Source organism: Cryptomeria japonica, chromosome 7 (assembly GCF_030272615.1).
Source record: "Cryptomeria japonica chromosome 7, Sugi_1.0, whole genome shotgun sequence".
NCBI lineage: Eukaryota > Viridiplantae > Streptophyta > Pinopsida > Cupressales > Cupressaceae > Cryptomeria > Cryptomeria japonica.
The window spans coordinates 848337533-848350657 of NC_081411.1; positions in this window are offsets into that span (position 1 = coordinate 848337533).

Sequence of the window (13125 nt, forward strand, 5' to 3'; positions counted from 1 at the left end):
ATCTCACGTGCAGATGGACGCATGAGATCTCAACACAGAGTGCCCCCTTAGACCCAATTGAAGATTATAACATCACCACTGATTTGGCCCCTTATATAAAAATGACGATCGAGATTGCACCATTAAGTGGGCTAGCCCCACTATCTACCCTGTGTGACCTTCGCATTGGTCTTACTCATCGCGCAGGATAGCAGGACCAACAATATGTATGTGATTTTCTTACCCCGCATGACCTCACTGCTTCCTCAAAATCCCTTGCGGGATGGCGGGGAAGCCTTTGTTTAGTTTGCCTTTGTTACCCCGCATGATATCTTAGTGTGCTTGTGAACTATTGCGGGATAGGGGGAAGCCATACACCTTAGATGTTGCTTACCCCGCATCCACCATTTGACACCTTGGGAATGCCCACGGGGTAGCGAGGGAAGCCTTTGTTCTGCTCATTTCTTACCTCATGAGGCCCCTTGACTATCTCTTTTTGCCTTGCGGTATAACAAAACTGCTTATTTATGTTACCCCACATGACCATTTCTTTGTGCTTTTTCTCGGTGCGGGACAGTGGGGAACCATATTCTCTTTGTTTTCTTACCTCGCACAACCTCTTGATGTGCTTTTGACCTGCCACAAGATAATGAGGGGAGCCCTTTTATTGCTTTATTTCCTCATCCCGCAGGACTCCTTTAGCCTCTTCTTGTGCCTTGTGAGATAAGGAAACTACTCTCTTAGCGTTCCCATCACCCTACGACCCCGCAAGACTATCTGCTTGATTTCTAAAACCTTCGTAGGGATGCGGGAGCCAAAAAATATTACCGCTAGCTGGTAAGAATGAACACAGAGACCGACCCGCCAACGATAGGGAACCTTCTAGTTAGAGCCCTAAGTGGCTTTGACCGCCCTAGCCAGTCAAAGATGAATTAGAATTCTTTAGAGCCCAGAGGGATAAAAAGGCAAAAAACTTTCTTTAGACACTACCAACAAAAAATGCACATAAAATGCAGGTTATGCAAGTGTGCATAGCACGCAGGTAATGCAGGTGCACATAACACGCAAGTTATGCGAAACAATAGATTTCTCAGATCGGTTATCTTTAGGGAAGGGTTGACACAAAAAGGGTCAATAGTAAATTGGTAAGTTAAATGCACCTAGATGATAGATACATTCAAAGATAAGATTGATATATTGCATGCAATGATAAAATATGAATAAAAGATAAAGGGAAGCTAAGGCGTGCAACCAAATCCCCCTTTTTGAGAAGCGAGCGTGACAAAACTCGAGATACATTCTTGTTGAAAGATAGTTGCAAGATTGTCGTAAATAGAGATAGCTTAATAATATTGGTAGAGTGTTCAAGAGAGCATTGAAAGATCAATATGAAAGCCAAGAGAGACACCGAGAGAAGAATGAGAGCAAGAAACGTAAAAGGGAACCGTTCAAAATGAGAAAAGAAAGGTTTTTAAACCCAGAAAGGAGCATGGAGAGCCGCTACAACCAAGAGTGAGCCAAGGGACATGTGTCGACAGGCGTCCAACTCACTCTAGGATTTGAGATTTCGTGGTTTATCAGGACATTAGTGCAACACACAGACGTCTACTCAGCATGCTGTCGTCCTACCAAAGATAGGCCCAAATGGGATTTTGGGATAAAGGGGAGTACTCTTTCTTTTGGACTCATTGATGCAGAAGCATCCCTGATCGATGATCAATCTTACATAAACCAAAAATAATTGTTTTTCAATTTTGTTCATGTTCAGTTCTATGTTGCATCTTCTGTGTTTCTTTCAGCATTCTCTGATAGTTGTTCATTTTCCATTGTGGATCAGCTTTTTGGCTTCCAGACTTGTTCTTGTTCCTTATTATAGATTTTCAGTTCATTTAGACCCTTTTTCGACAAGTTATCACTTCTAGATTGTTTGTTTCTTGGTTCTCGGAGCAGTTTGAGCTTATCGGCTATTTGGAGATTTCTTCCCTTACGGAGCATTTTCTTGACTTGTGGATCTAATTGGCACCACACACAATGTTCCCAGGCCCTTGGTCGACCTTCCTTGGGGGTCCACACTTCATCCTTGTCCTTGGCGGAGGAGATCTTCACACATTGGGTCTGACCTATTTTACACGTTTCATTTTCCTCTCTTGGAGAATGTAATCTTTTGTGGTCGACCTGGATGTGTTCCAGATGCTATATATATATATATTGTTGTATTTGATTTCTTTGTAAGATAGCGAAGAGCTACTATGATATTGATTCATGATCTTTAATTAGAACAACTCTTGGAGGTCCGAATGGATTGTAATCTAGAATGTATTCTGTAACTAGGCCCATAAGCCTGCATTTTTGCTCGTATGTTGTTGGCTAATTTATGATGAGTCCATGATATTGTGAATGTCTGATCTTGCATTTTCTCTATTCTGTGTTGGTTCTTCCGTGGCGTTTCTCTTTCTGCATGATTTGGATTGTTCTCTTTGAGGACCCTCCGGATCATGGCTGTTGTATACGATGAAAAGTGATGATGATAAACAATAATATTGAAAGACTAACAAAGATCCAACCACAAAACCCTAGCCTAACAATGAAAAACATCCACCATAGACAAATGAAGATATCTAAGATCATGCAAATAAACAAAATCAAAACAAGATATACCATTCACATGTCAAGTAGGGTTTCAATCTCCATTGATCTTGTTTGATATATTTGCTCTTAGATTTTGTGTGCACAAGAGCTCAACAAAGAATGGAAATGTGGTTGATAGCTTGATCACAAGAAGGCTTGATTGCATAAGATCAATTGTGTCATTAGGTGATTAGATGATTAGGGTTGATAAGGAAGAGGACATCCTCTTATATAAAGAACACTGTAAGAAATGGAGAGATAAGATTAAGAGGTGTAAAGATAAATGGTCGGCTAAGATTAAAGGGTAGGTAGAGGAAATAATTAAATGATAAAGGGGGTAGGTAAGAGAAGAATTAAGAGATGAATGACACGTGTCATGGGTAGAAAAGGCTAATGAATTTGATGCTCTACAAAAAGGATATGTTAGGGGACACAAAAACACACAATATCACACGTTAATAATGTTAGCCTTAAATCAGAAACGAAAGACAAAGGAAATCACTATCCTAAGCAAGCATATCAATAGAGATATCAAACATCTAATAGAAAGCATAACAAAATGAAGGAATGCAATAAAACATCCCCAAATGCCCTCCAACATGCTTATAGTTGTTCCTCCCTTGTTCCTCTCGTCTCCAAGTTCCACATGAGTGTAGCTCTCAGCTGTGCACTGCTATGGAAGTATTATGGATATTTAAGATTGAAAGATGATTGTGAAAGTATGCAAATGCAAGCTAACAACTAGAGAAATATGAGTTAATTAAATGCTATTGTTAATTTTAACCAAAGAGACAAATGTAGATTATGCTAAAATGCTCTCTTAAATTCACTATAACTTAGATGCATGCAAGAATTTTGGATCTGGATTATAAAGGAATGAGCTCTATTTATAAGAAAAATAGAGAAATGGATGGTTAAGATTGAGTAATCTCAACAAGGGTCAGGATTCATGGGTTTATGATCTATGTGAGGGCTTTCAACCCAATTCCAGGATGACAAATGTCATCATGAGATGGGTTGAGGGGAGGGAAGAAGCATTAAATGCTTGATATGACTTGAAGGTTAACTTGGGAGGTAAGGTTAATGTTGAGTTGAATGAATAAAACCATTATCCAATAAATAATGTCTTTATCCAATGGATAAACTCTTGTGCAAGAGTTAGTGAGGATAACCATAGTCAAAACAATAAATGCTTGAAGAGACCCATGAGTCAAATGGAGGTTGAGTTAGAGGGAAAGTCTCTAACTATGTGGGCAAGTGGAATTAACCATAAATGGTTATGTAAGAGCCATTAATGGTCATGTAAGAGCCATTAGTGGTCTGGAAGACTTTGGGGGTTAGCTTGTTGAACACATAAAGCATTAAATACTTTTCAAAGATTTTGGAGGCTTTGAGAAGTGACTTCAAGTTGCTTAGGAATGTGACAATATTTAGGAAATGAGATTAGGCTAATTAGGAATGGTTAGAAGAACTTAGAAAGTGGTTAGAAGAGTCTAGAAGGGGATTTAGGATTGCAAGTGGGTTTGGTGAGTGAGGAAAAATAGGATTTTATTTAAAATAAAATTAATTTATTTCAATTGTGGTTGCAACTTGCATTTGTAAGAGAATGCAAGTGGGGGGGGTAGTTTAGGGATTTAAATAAATGTTTTAATTATTTATTTAAAAGAGGAAAGGGGGTTAAATTAAATAAACATGATTTATTTATTTAATTGATTTAGAGTGTGGATTAATGAATTAATTTAAATAAATTGAATAATTTATTTAATTAATGGGAGAAGGGGATGAGGATGAACTAATTAAATATTAATTTAATTAACTGATTATTTAAGGTTAGATAATCAAATAAATAGTAAATATTCATTTAATTAAGTGGACAAATTTATGTGACTACATTTGCCCCTCTTTGAGACGATGCGGTTTGTCGTGTCGTTTCAAAGAAAGAAAAATAGGCGTGAAGAAATATGCCCCATAAATGTTAATTTAGTGGGTGGTATGCCCCCTCGAGAGATGGATTGAAAAATTTCAAAAAATTGGGCGATCTCAAGAAAAAGGACGAAAAGTGGAGTGGAGTTAGAATAGAAGAAATTAGCAATAATGGTGAAAGAATGGAAGAAATCAGAGTTAAAACGGAGAAATGAGAGATGTTGGAAGTTCACGAGGACCACGGCGGTGAGCAGGGTGAAATTGGGTTAGGGCTGGAGGGTATATATGGGGGTGAAGGGGTAAAAATGGGTTCATTTGCATCCATCTCCGTAGCAATTCAGAGCTCTGACAGTGACTTTTGGTGAAGGAGTGAGAAACGATCATCATGCCGGTACCTATAGTAGATCATTGGCTAGAGCAGATCCGTCGATTCCAACAGCCAGATGACTACGGACTAGCGGTACGCAAATTTGAATTTATGCTTTTTATGCTTTTTTGATATGTTCTTGCAAGCGTCCAAGTCTAATTAAGACAATAGTGCTAAAACTGTGTTTTAGCGCTTTTGTCAGCCCAGATAGCGCTTTTGTGCTGCTATGGCTCTATTGGGTGGTAGTTTTAGCGTTGTCGATAGGTTTAGCATGTTTGTATAGTAGTAATAGCGCGATTGTATTGTTAGTGCTATTGGGCCAATGTTGTAGCACTTTTTTCATGAAATGATGCATTTGTGTGGTTTATTTAGCATTGTTGTTGGTTTAGCACTATTGTGTATAGGTTGTAGCGCGATTGTTAGCAAAATAGTGCTATTGTCCGAAATATAGATGCCCCAATGTTAGAAAAATTATCTCCTAATGCCTGTGTTGGGTGGATGGATGTATGAGTTGTTTTGAATCATAGCAGCCCCGTTGAGACTAGGTCATTATGATAAATGCCTGTTGTAGTCTAGGTTTGCCTTGATCGCTTACCTATTGAGACCCGAAGATACTCAATCAAAGTATCTATTTATAGTCTAGGTTTAAACTTAAGAAAGTTTGAAACAAAACAACTGATGATGTGTTGATGCGTGTGTGTAGGAGGATCTTCCCGTCTTATAGATGCGGGAGTGGCATCCTACCACGCAACAACTATGAGGGCAGTTGACAAAGGTAGAGGTAGATTGTATCGCAGTGACCGACTTGTATGACATGATGCATATGTCTGTGATTCAGACGAATCACAGACTATTGATGATATTAGTTGAGAGTTGACATAGCGAGACCTGCACTTTCCATTTGGCTATGGGAGAGATGACTGTGACACGAGAGGATGTGTAGTGGATACTACACATCTTGATCTAAGCGGAGCTGGTGACTTATGACTGAGGTTTGGGGACAACAATTGTGCAGCGTATGTTTGCAGAGGACGTATACATTCATGATGGCTCGATCACATGGGAGGAGATAGCTGCCTTATATGAGCCACTACCAGCTATGTTATCAGGCATTGTCGAGGGCTTGCTTTACCCCGATTGACGATCACATTGACTGGCTGTGGGTTGGGGCCAGGTCATAGAGCACATGGTGACGGATGGGACTCGCTATGCATGGGGACCATGCGTGCTTTCACACTTGTATAGGGAGCTGCATGAGGTTGTATACTGAGAGACGAGTTCTCTAGGGGTCAGGATTACCTTGCACATATCTGGGTGTGGGAGCACCTGCCAGTGACACGACCGGTTTATCTGAGATTTAGGGCGGTAGATCAACCCTATGTGTACATGTATGGAGGTATGATGAGCCAGCCCCACTTGGGGAAGTTGGATTTTTGGCAACGAGTGTTGGATAATTTGGATACAGTGATATGGAGGCCATATATTGAGTGTGAGCCTTGGTAGGATGATGCAAAGGTCTTGTCGTATGTATTTATGACACAATTTTTGATAGGTAGGACAACCTACAATGTAGAGAGACAGGTACCAGGCAGAGTGATGAGACAGTTTGGATGGAGGCAGGGGTTGTCGAGGGGATCAGGGGAGTATGCACGGGTAGTACGGGAGAGATTTCAGTGGGGGCCAGTGTTACCGTATGATTGGGCCTGAGACGAGTTCCGGACCTTACAGGCGAGACCATGACATATGAGGCCCGAGATTGTGGATGCAGGGGTGACAAAGGAGTACACACAGTATCATACCTCGCATCCTATTCTACGCATTTCAGATCTAGCTGAGCCAATACCATCCTTTGACGATGACAGGAGACAACGATGGAGGAGTAGAGGAGGCCGAGGAGTAGGAGGAGGAGACGAAGGTGATGGAGGAGGGGGAGGAGATGGAGGTGATGGAGGTGGTGGAGGAGATTTTGGAGGAGCAGGAGGAGGTGGAGGGGGTGGTGGTGGTGGATTTGAGGGTGGGGGTGGATTTGGAGGTGTAGGTGGTGGAGGAGGATGATTACAGAGGAGAGGTAGAGGGGGACAACTGTTGTGACTGTCATAGGGTCCTTTGATACAGGGAGCAGCCAAAGTAGGAGGTAGGGATATTGGTGAGGGTGGAGCACCGATGGAGATGGGAGAGGGAGGTATAGGTGGAGGAGAGGATCCTATGGAGATGGGAGGGGGAGACCTACAGGAGCATATGATAGTATATTTGTAGACTCGACTTATAACAGCCGAGGCACGGTTGGAGGATAGTGAGACAGAGATTGCAGTTAGAGATGTTCAGTTGTTTGCACGGGAGTCAGAGTTGACAGTAGTGAGGCAAGAGCGGGATGATGCGGTTGATAGGGTGATCCAGCTGTAGGAGAGAGTTCAAGTCTTGGAGGGAGCACAGGGACATGGTTCGACTAATTCATTGGCGAGGGAGCTACGATGGGCAAGTGGAGAGGTTGACTATTGGCAGGGTTTATATGAGAAGGTGGTGCCATCAAGTCAACAGACATTGGGCTATTCTTAGATGCGATGGGTGAGATTAGAGCGGTCTCAGAGGATGTAGAGAAGTGGTGGTGTGATGGGTCCTCCATGACGAGATAGTGCGGGTGGTGCAGGGAGTAGTGGTGGAGCAAGCGGTGATGGTGGTGCAACATCTAGCCAGAGTGACATTTGAAAGAGTTTATGCTCTTGTTACATTTGTTATGTCGGACTGTGACTTGGATGGCTCTTAGTAGTCGATATATTTTTGACATCATTGTACTCTGATACATGTATACTTTTTTACGAGATGATATGTGATGTGATATATGTGGAGATCCCATATTTTGTGATGATATGCATATTGATGATATGTATGGGTTTATGTAGGATGATGATTATGATTTATGCTTAGATGCATGCTATGGATGATTTTTGCTTTCTATATGTGTATGGTGATAATTTTATGATTTCTATATGCATGTTATGGATGTGGTGCTAACATGTGGATGCAGGTTAGTAGATGTATGGTACATTGTTCTAATGCTTTATGAATGTGACGCAAAATGACTTATGTATGCGTAATGAATAATGAATGATGATGACTATGGGATAGATAATACTTGTTTTTATGTTGATGATATGATGATATGAGTAAATGATGCATGTTGTTTTACAGATGAATCTTAATGAATCGAATGGTTTATGCAAATGTTTATAGATGGTCCTAAAATGAATGCGGTCTTGTGAGAGCGGTCATGGAGGATGGTCGGATCCAGTATTCAAATTTGAGTGGGAGTTCTGGATCGACATCGGGACAGCAGGCGGCAGAAGACACAGAGATTCTTGCAGATGGGGGGGGTTCAGATGGAAAGGACCCTGATGATCCCGTGGATTTGGGGGACCCAGGGGGAGGACCAACACCACGTGATGAGCGGTTAATAGATGAGAGCGGGAAAGAGCAGGTTCAAACTTCAAAAATAGAAGACGGCAAATCGGTAGGAGCCCAAGGATAGCAAGAGATTTGTGTCTCAGAGAACATGGTGGAAGGAAAAGATCACTCGGAAAAGGTCTTCTCATCGACAGACTTGAAAGGGGGACCCAATGGACAGACACGTATGTGGTCCTCGCTGTTTGGGGTTAAACCTAAAGGTAAGTCCTCATTGCCTCCTATTAAAAACTCCTCGAATGTGTCTCAAGGCAAGTTTGCTATCGTTGTTCCAGACCAAATCATAGACCAAAACATTGCCAGAATGGAAAACACTTTGATTGGTAATTTTTTGGGTCAAGACCTAATATAAAAATAGTTCATGGATTTGTCAAAAGAAAGTGGAACCTAAAAGATCAGGTTGATGTGGTAGCAATGAACAAAGGCTGTCTATCTTTCTCTTTTTCCTGTGATGAGGATAGAAGAAACATTCTACGTAGTGGATCTTGGACAATAGGTAAATACATTATGTACATTGAGAAGTGGTACCCTAATGTAGCGAAAGGAAAGAATTTTTTGGTTCAAGTCCCGGTGTGGGTCAAGCTCCCTGGGCTCCCAATGGAATTCTGGGAGGAAGACATTTTTGTAGGAATTGCCAATACCTTTGGGGAGCTCATCGCTATTGACCAGGTCACAACATCCAGAAGAAGACTGATTTACGCTAGGATCTGTGTTGGAGTCAGACCTGACATGAACATGCCAGAGGAAATAGAGATAGAATCGAAACTGGGGAAGTGGAAGCAAAATATTGTTTATGAAACAATCCCCTTCGCCTATTTCCATTGTAAAAAGGTGGGACACTGGGCTAAAATATGTCCAAATATGGAGGATAAACCCTTACCCCAAACTAAGGTCTGGAAAAAAGTAGACAAGCCATCAAAAGCCTTGGAATCCAATGATTTTAATCAGGAGAATCAATCTTAGATAGGACGGGTGGAGGAAGAAATTACCAGCGAAGTGGGTAATGAACTAAAGATTCAGATGGTGGAGCAAAATATTGAGGACTCAGAGTATAAAGAAAAAGACAACACTCAGCAAGAAGAACCGAAAGAGGATAAGAAAGAGTTAGTCCTAGATAAAGGAAAAAAGAAACCCTCAGTCAATGAGAAAGGAGATAACTTTAACCTTGTTTCAAAATCTCAAGATCAAGATAAAGAAATAGATTGGTTCCAGGAGGCCCAACCTGATACCATTCTGGGCCAAGGGCTATCGAAAATTTCTCTAACCACCCTAGCAAAAGGAAAGCTAGCATTTTTGGAAGAACAAGATCCAAAATTGGGAGATGAAGAAGAAATAAAAAAGGCACTGGGGAAGAATGAAACAAAGCAGGAGGACGAAGAAGCAGTAGAGGATAAAAGAAGGAACAAGAAAAAAAAAAAGAATAAAAATAACCCAGTCAATAGTACGATGACTAGAAACACCAGAAGCAGGCTTGGTGATGTGGGAGCACAACATACTTCTCAAGGAAGACACTCAAATGCCAAGAAAAGATCTTTGGAAACAAGCAGGAACTTAGCAGATGGTACCCAAAGAACCATCTTTGAGGCAGGTATTTCCAAAAATCCATGAAAATCATCTCCTGGAACATTAGGGGACTTAATAGTCCCCACAAGCATAATTTAGTTAAAAATATGATTAGAGATAAAAACCCTGATATTTTTTTGATTCAAGAAACTAAGATGGTTAAAGATAAAGTTGAAAGTTTGAATATGTTCAAAAACGGTGGAGTCAGCGGAGGTAGTTCAAAAGGTGCATCGGGAGGAATTGTTATCTTCTGGAACAAAAACAATGTAGAAGGAGAGGTGTTGATACAGGACAACAATCTGGCTTGTATAAGATTTAAGCACATTAAGAATTGTACAACTTGGGTTCTAACTAACATTTATGCCCCCAACACAAAGACTGGTAGAAGTGAGATGTGGAGATATCTAATTGGGTTGAGAAGTAAGTTTGCTGAGGACAATTGGATAATTATGGGAGATTTCAATACTCCCTTGAAGGGAAATGAGAAAAAGGGAGGGAGTCAAGCTAATCTGGATAGCAGACTGGACTTGATGGAATTCATAAACAATAATGCAATTCATGATCTGGAATTGCAGGGAGTCAAATACACCTAGACCAACAGAAGAAGTGGTGAAAATCTGATCCAGGTTAGACTCGATAGAGCTCTGCTTTCCTTAGATTGGTATAATCTTCATGATTGTTCATTATCCTCTCACATAAGGGCTGGATTAGATCATTATCCCATAACCTTTACGACGGATGTAAAGAACAGAAGAAGACATTTCCCTTATAGATTTGAAAAAATGTGGACCAGACACTCGGATCTGGAAAATAAGATTAAGGAATGGTGGCAGGTCAATATTGAAGGGAACGCCATGTACAAAGTGGTTAAAAAGCTGAAGAATGTTAAAGATAATGTTAAGAAGTGGAATAAGGAGTGCTTTGGGAACATCTTTACCTCAAAAGCTACAACCCTCTTAGAGCTCAAGGAAATCCAAGATGAGATACAGATCAATGGTTACACTAATATGTCTAGAAACACTGAAGATGTTATTCTTATGAGATATCATGATATAATAGCTAAAGAGGAAACCTACTGGAAACAAAGATCGAGGAATGTCTGGTTAAAGGAGGGGGACATGAACACTAAATACTTCCATATGTCCACCTTAAGACATAAGGCCATGAATAGAATTGTTCAGATTAAAGTGAATGGCAGATGTGTTGTTGATGATGATTCTATGAGCAAGGCTGCTATGGATTTTTTATCAAATTTACTTGCTAAGGACCAGAATTTGGAATTACAGGCACAGAGGGAACTCTTGGACAGCATACCCACCATTTTGGGGGAGGAACAAAATGATCACCTATCGGCTATCCCTTCCCATGAAGAAATTTTGATAGTTGTCAAATCCTTTGAAGGCAACAAAGCCCCAGGTCCAGATGGCTTTCCCATGTTTTTCTTCCAAATGTACTGGCATATTATAGGAGAAGATGTCACCAGAGTTGTGAAAGAGTTTTTTGGTGCTAGGAAACTATTAAAGGAAGTTAATGGTACTTTTATTGCTCTCATTCCCAAAAAGATGGGGGCAGACTCAATGGATCTTTTCAGACCTATAAGTTTATGCAACTCTCTCTATAAGATTATCTCTAAGGTCCTAATCTCTAGAATTTTGATTCTGTTGCCCTCCATCATTTCGCCTCAACAAAGCGGTTTTGTCCCATGAAGACAAATTTTGGATTCTATCATCTCTGTTCATGAAAATATCCACTCACTGGCATTCTCTAAAAAAGAAGGTTTTCTTTTGAAATTGGATCTCTCTAAAGCGTACGATAGAGTGGACTGGGATTTTATGGTGGATGTTCTCTCTGCTTTTGGCTTTAATACTAGAAGTGTCAGCCTTATCAGACAACTTGTCTCTTCGGCATCTTTCTCTATTTTAATGAATGGCTCCCCCTCTCCTTTATTTAAAGCCTCAAGAGGTCTTAGGCAGGGGGATCCTCTATCTCCAGTGATCTTCATCATCATGGCGGAATGCTTGGGGAGATGTATTGGTAAGCTGGTTGAGAAAAGGGAGTTTTGCGGTTTGAATCCCTCCTTGGCAGATCAAATATGCTCTCATCAGCAGTTTGTTGATGACTCTATAATAATGGGAAAAGCCAATGTTAAGGACACTAGAAGACTAAAAAAGGCTTTGGACAACTATGGAGAGGCCACTGGTCAGCTAATTAATTGGTCTAAAAGCTTTGTTTATTTTATCAATACCCCAGAGAGAAGGAGGATTAAAATTAGTAACATTCTGGGAGGCCAAATTGGTAGTCTATCTGCTTCTTACTTGGGGCTCCCATTAGGCCTTGATCCTCCGGACACCTTTTGGGGAGCCTTGGTGGATAAATTCCACAAAAAGATGTCTGGACGGAAGGGAGCTCTCCTTAGTCAAGCAGGTAAGGTCCAACTGCTTAAATCTACCCTTCAGAGTATCCCCCTCTATGCCATCAGTCTGTTCAGGATTCCAGCTAAGTATGCTGAGGCCATTGAAAAGATTCAAAGATCCTTCTTATGGACAGGGGTGGAAGAGAAGAAAAGAATGAACTTAATTGCATGGGAGAAGGTCTGTAAGCCTAAGAATAAAGGAGGTCTTGGCCTTAGAAGAATAAGAGACATAAATGATCACCACATGGCCAAGCAGATTTGGAGAGGATATAGAAATCAAGGAGAGTGGAAAAAAATATGGGACAACAAATACAAAAGCCAACGCCCGAATCTTCAAAGTTTCCTCAAAGTGGAGACCATCCCTATTGGTTCCAATAGTTGGAAAAATGTCTCTAAGACTAGAGACTTAATTATCAAAGGTACAAAGTGGAAGTTGGGGAAAGGGAATCTTATTCAGTTTTGGGAGGACCCTTGGCTTCTAGATTCCCCTTTGAATGGAAACCCTGAGTGGAACAGATATCAGAACCAATGCAAGGAAAGATTTGGAACCAAGGTTGAGGATTACTGGAAAGATGGACAGTGGAAAGACTTATCTCAAGTGGATCAGTCTTTAGGTAGTTCGAACAAAGTTATGAACTCTATGGTGAGGATTGAAGAAGAAGACCAAATAATTTGGAAACTCACAGCTAGTGGTACTTTTTCAGTGACTTCTCTATATCATCAATAGTTCAAGACCATGGAAAGTCCTTGCTGGGCCAAAGCTTGGGTGAAAGGCCTCATACCCAAAATCAAT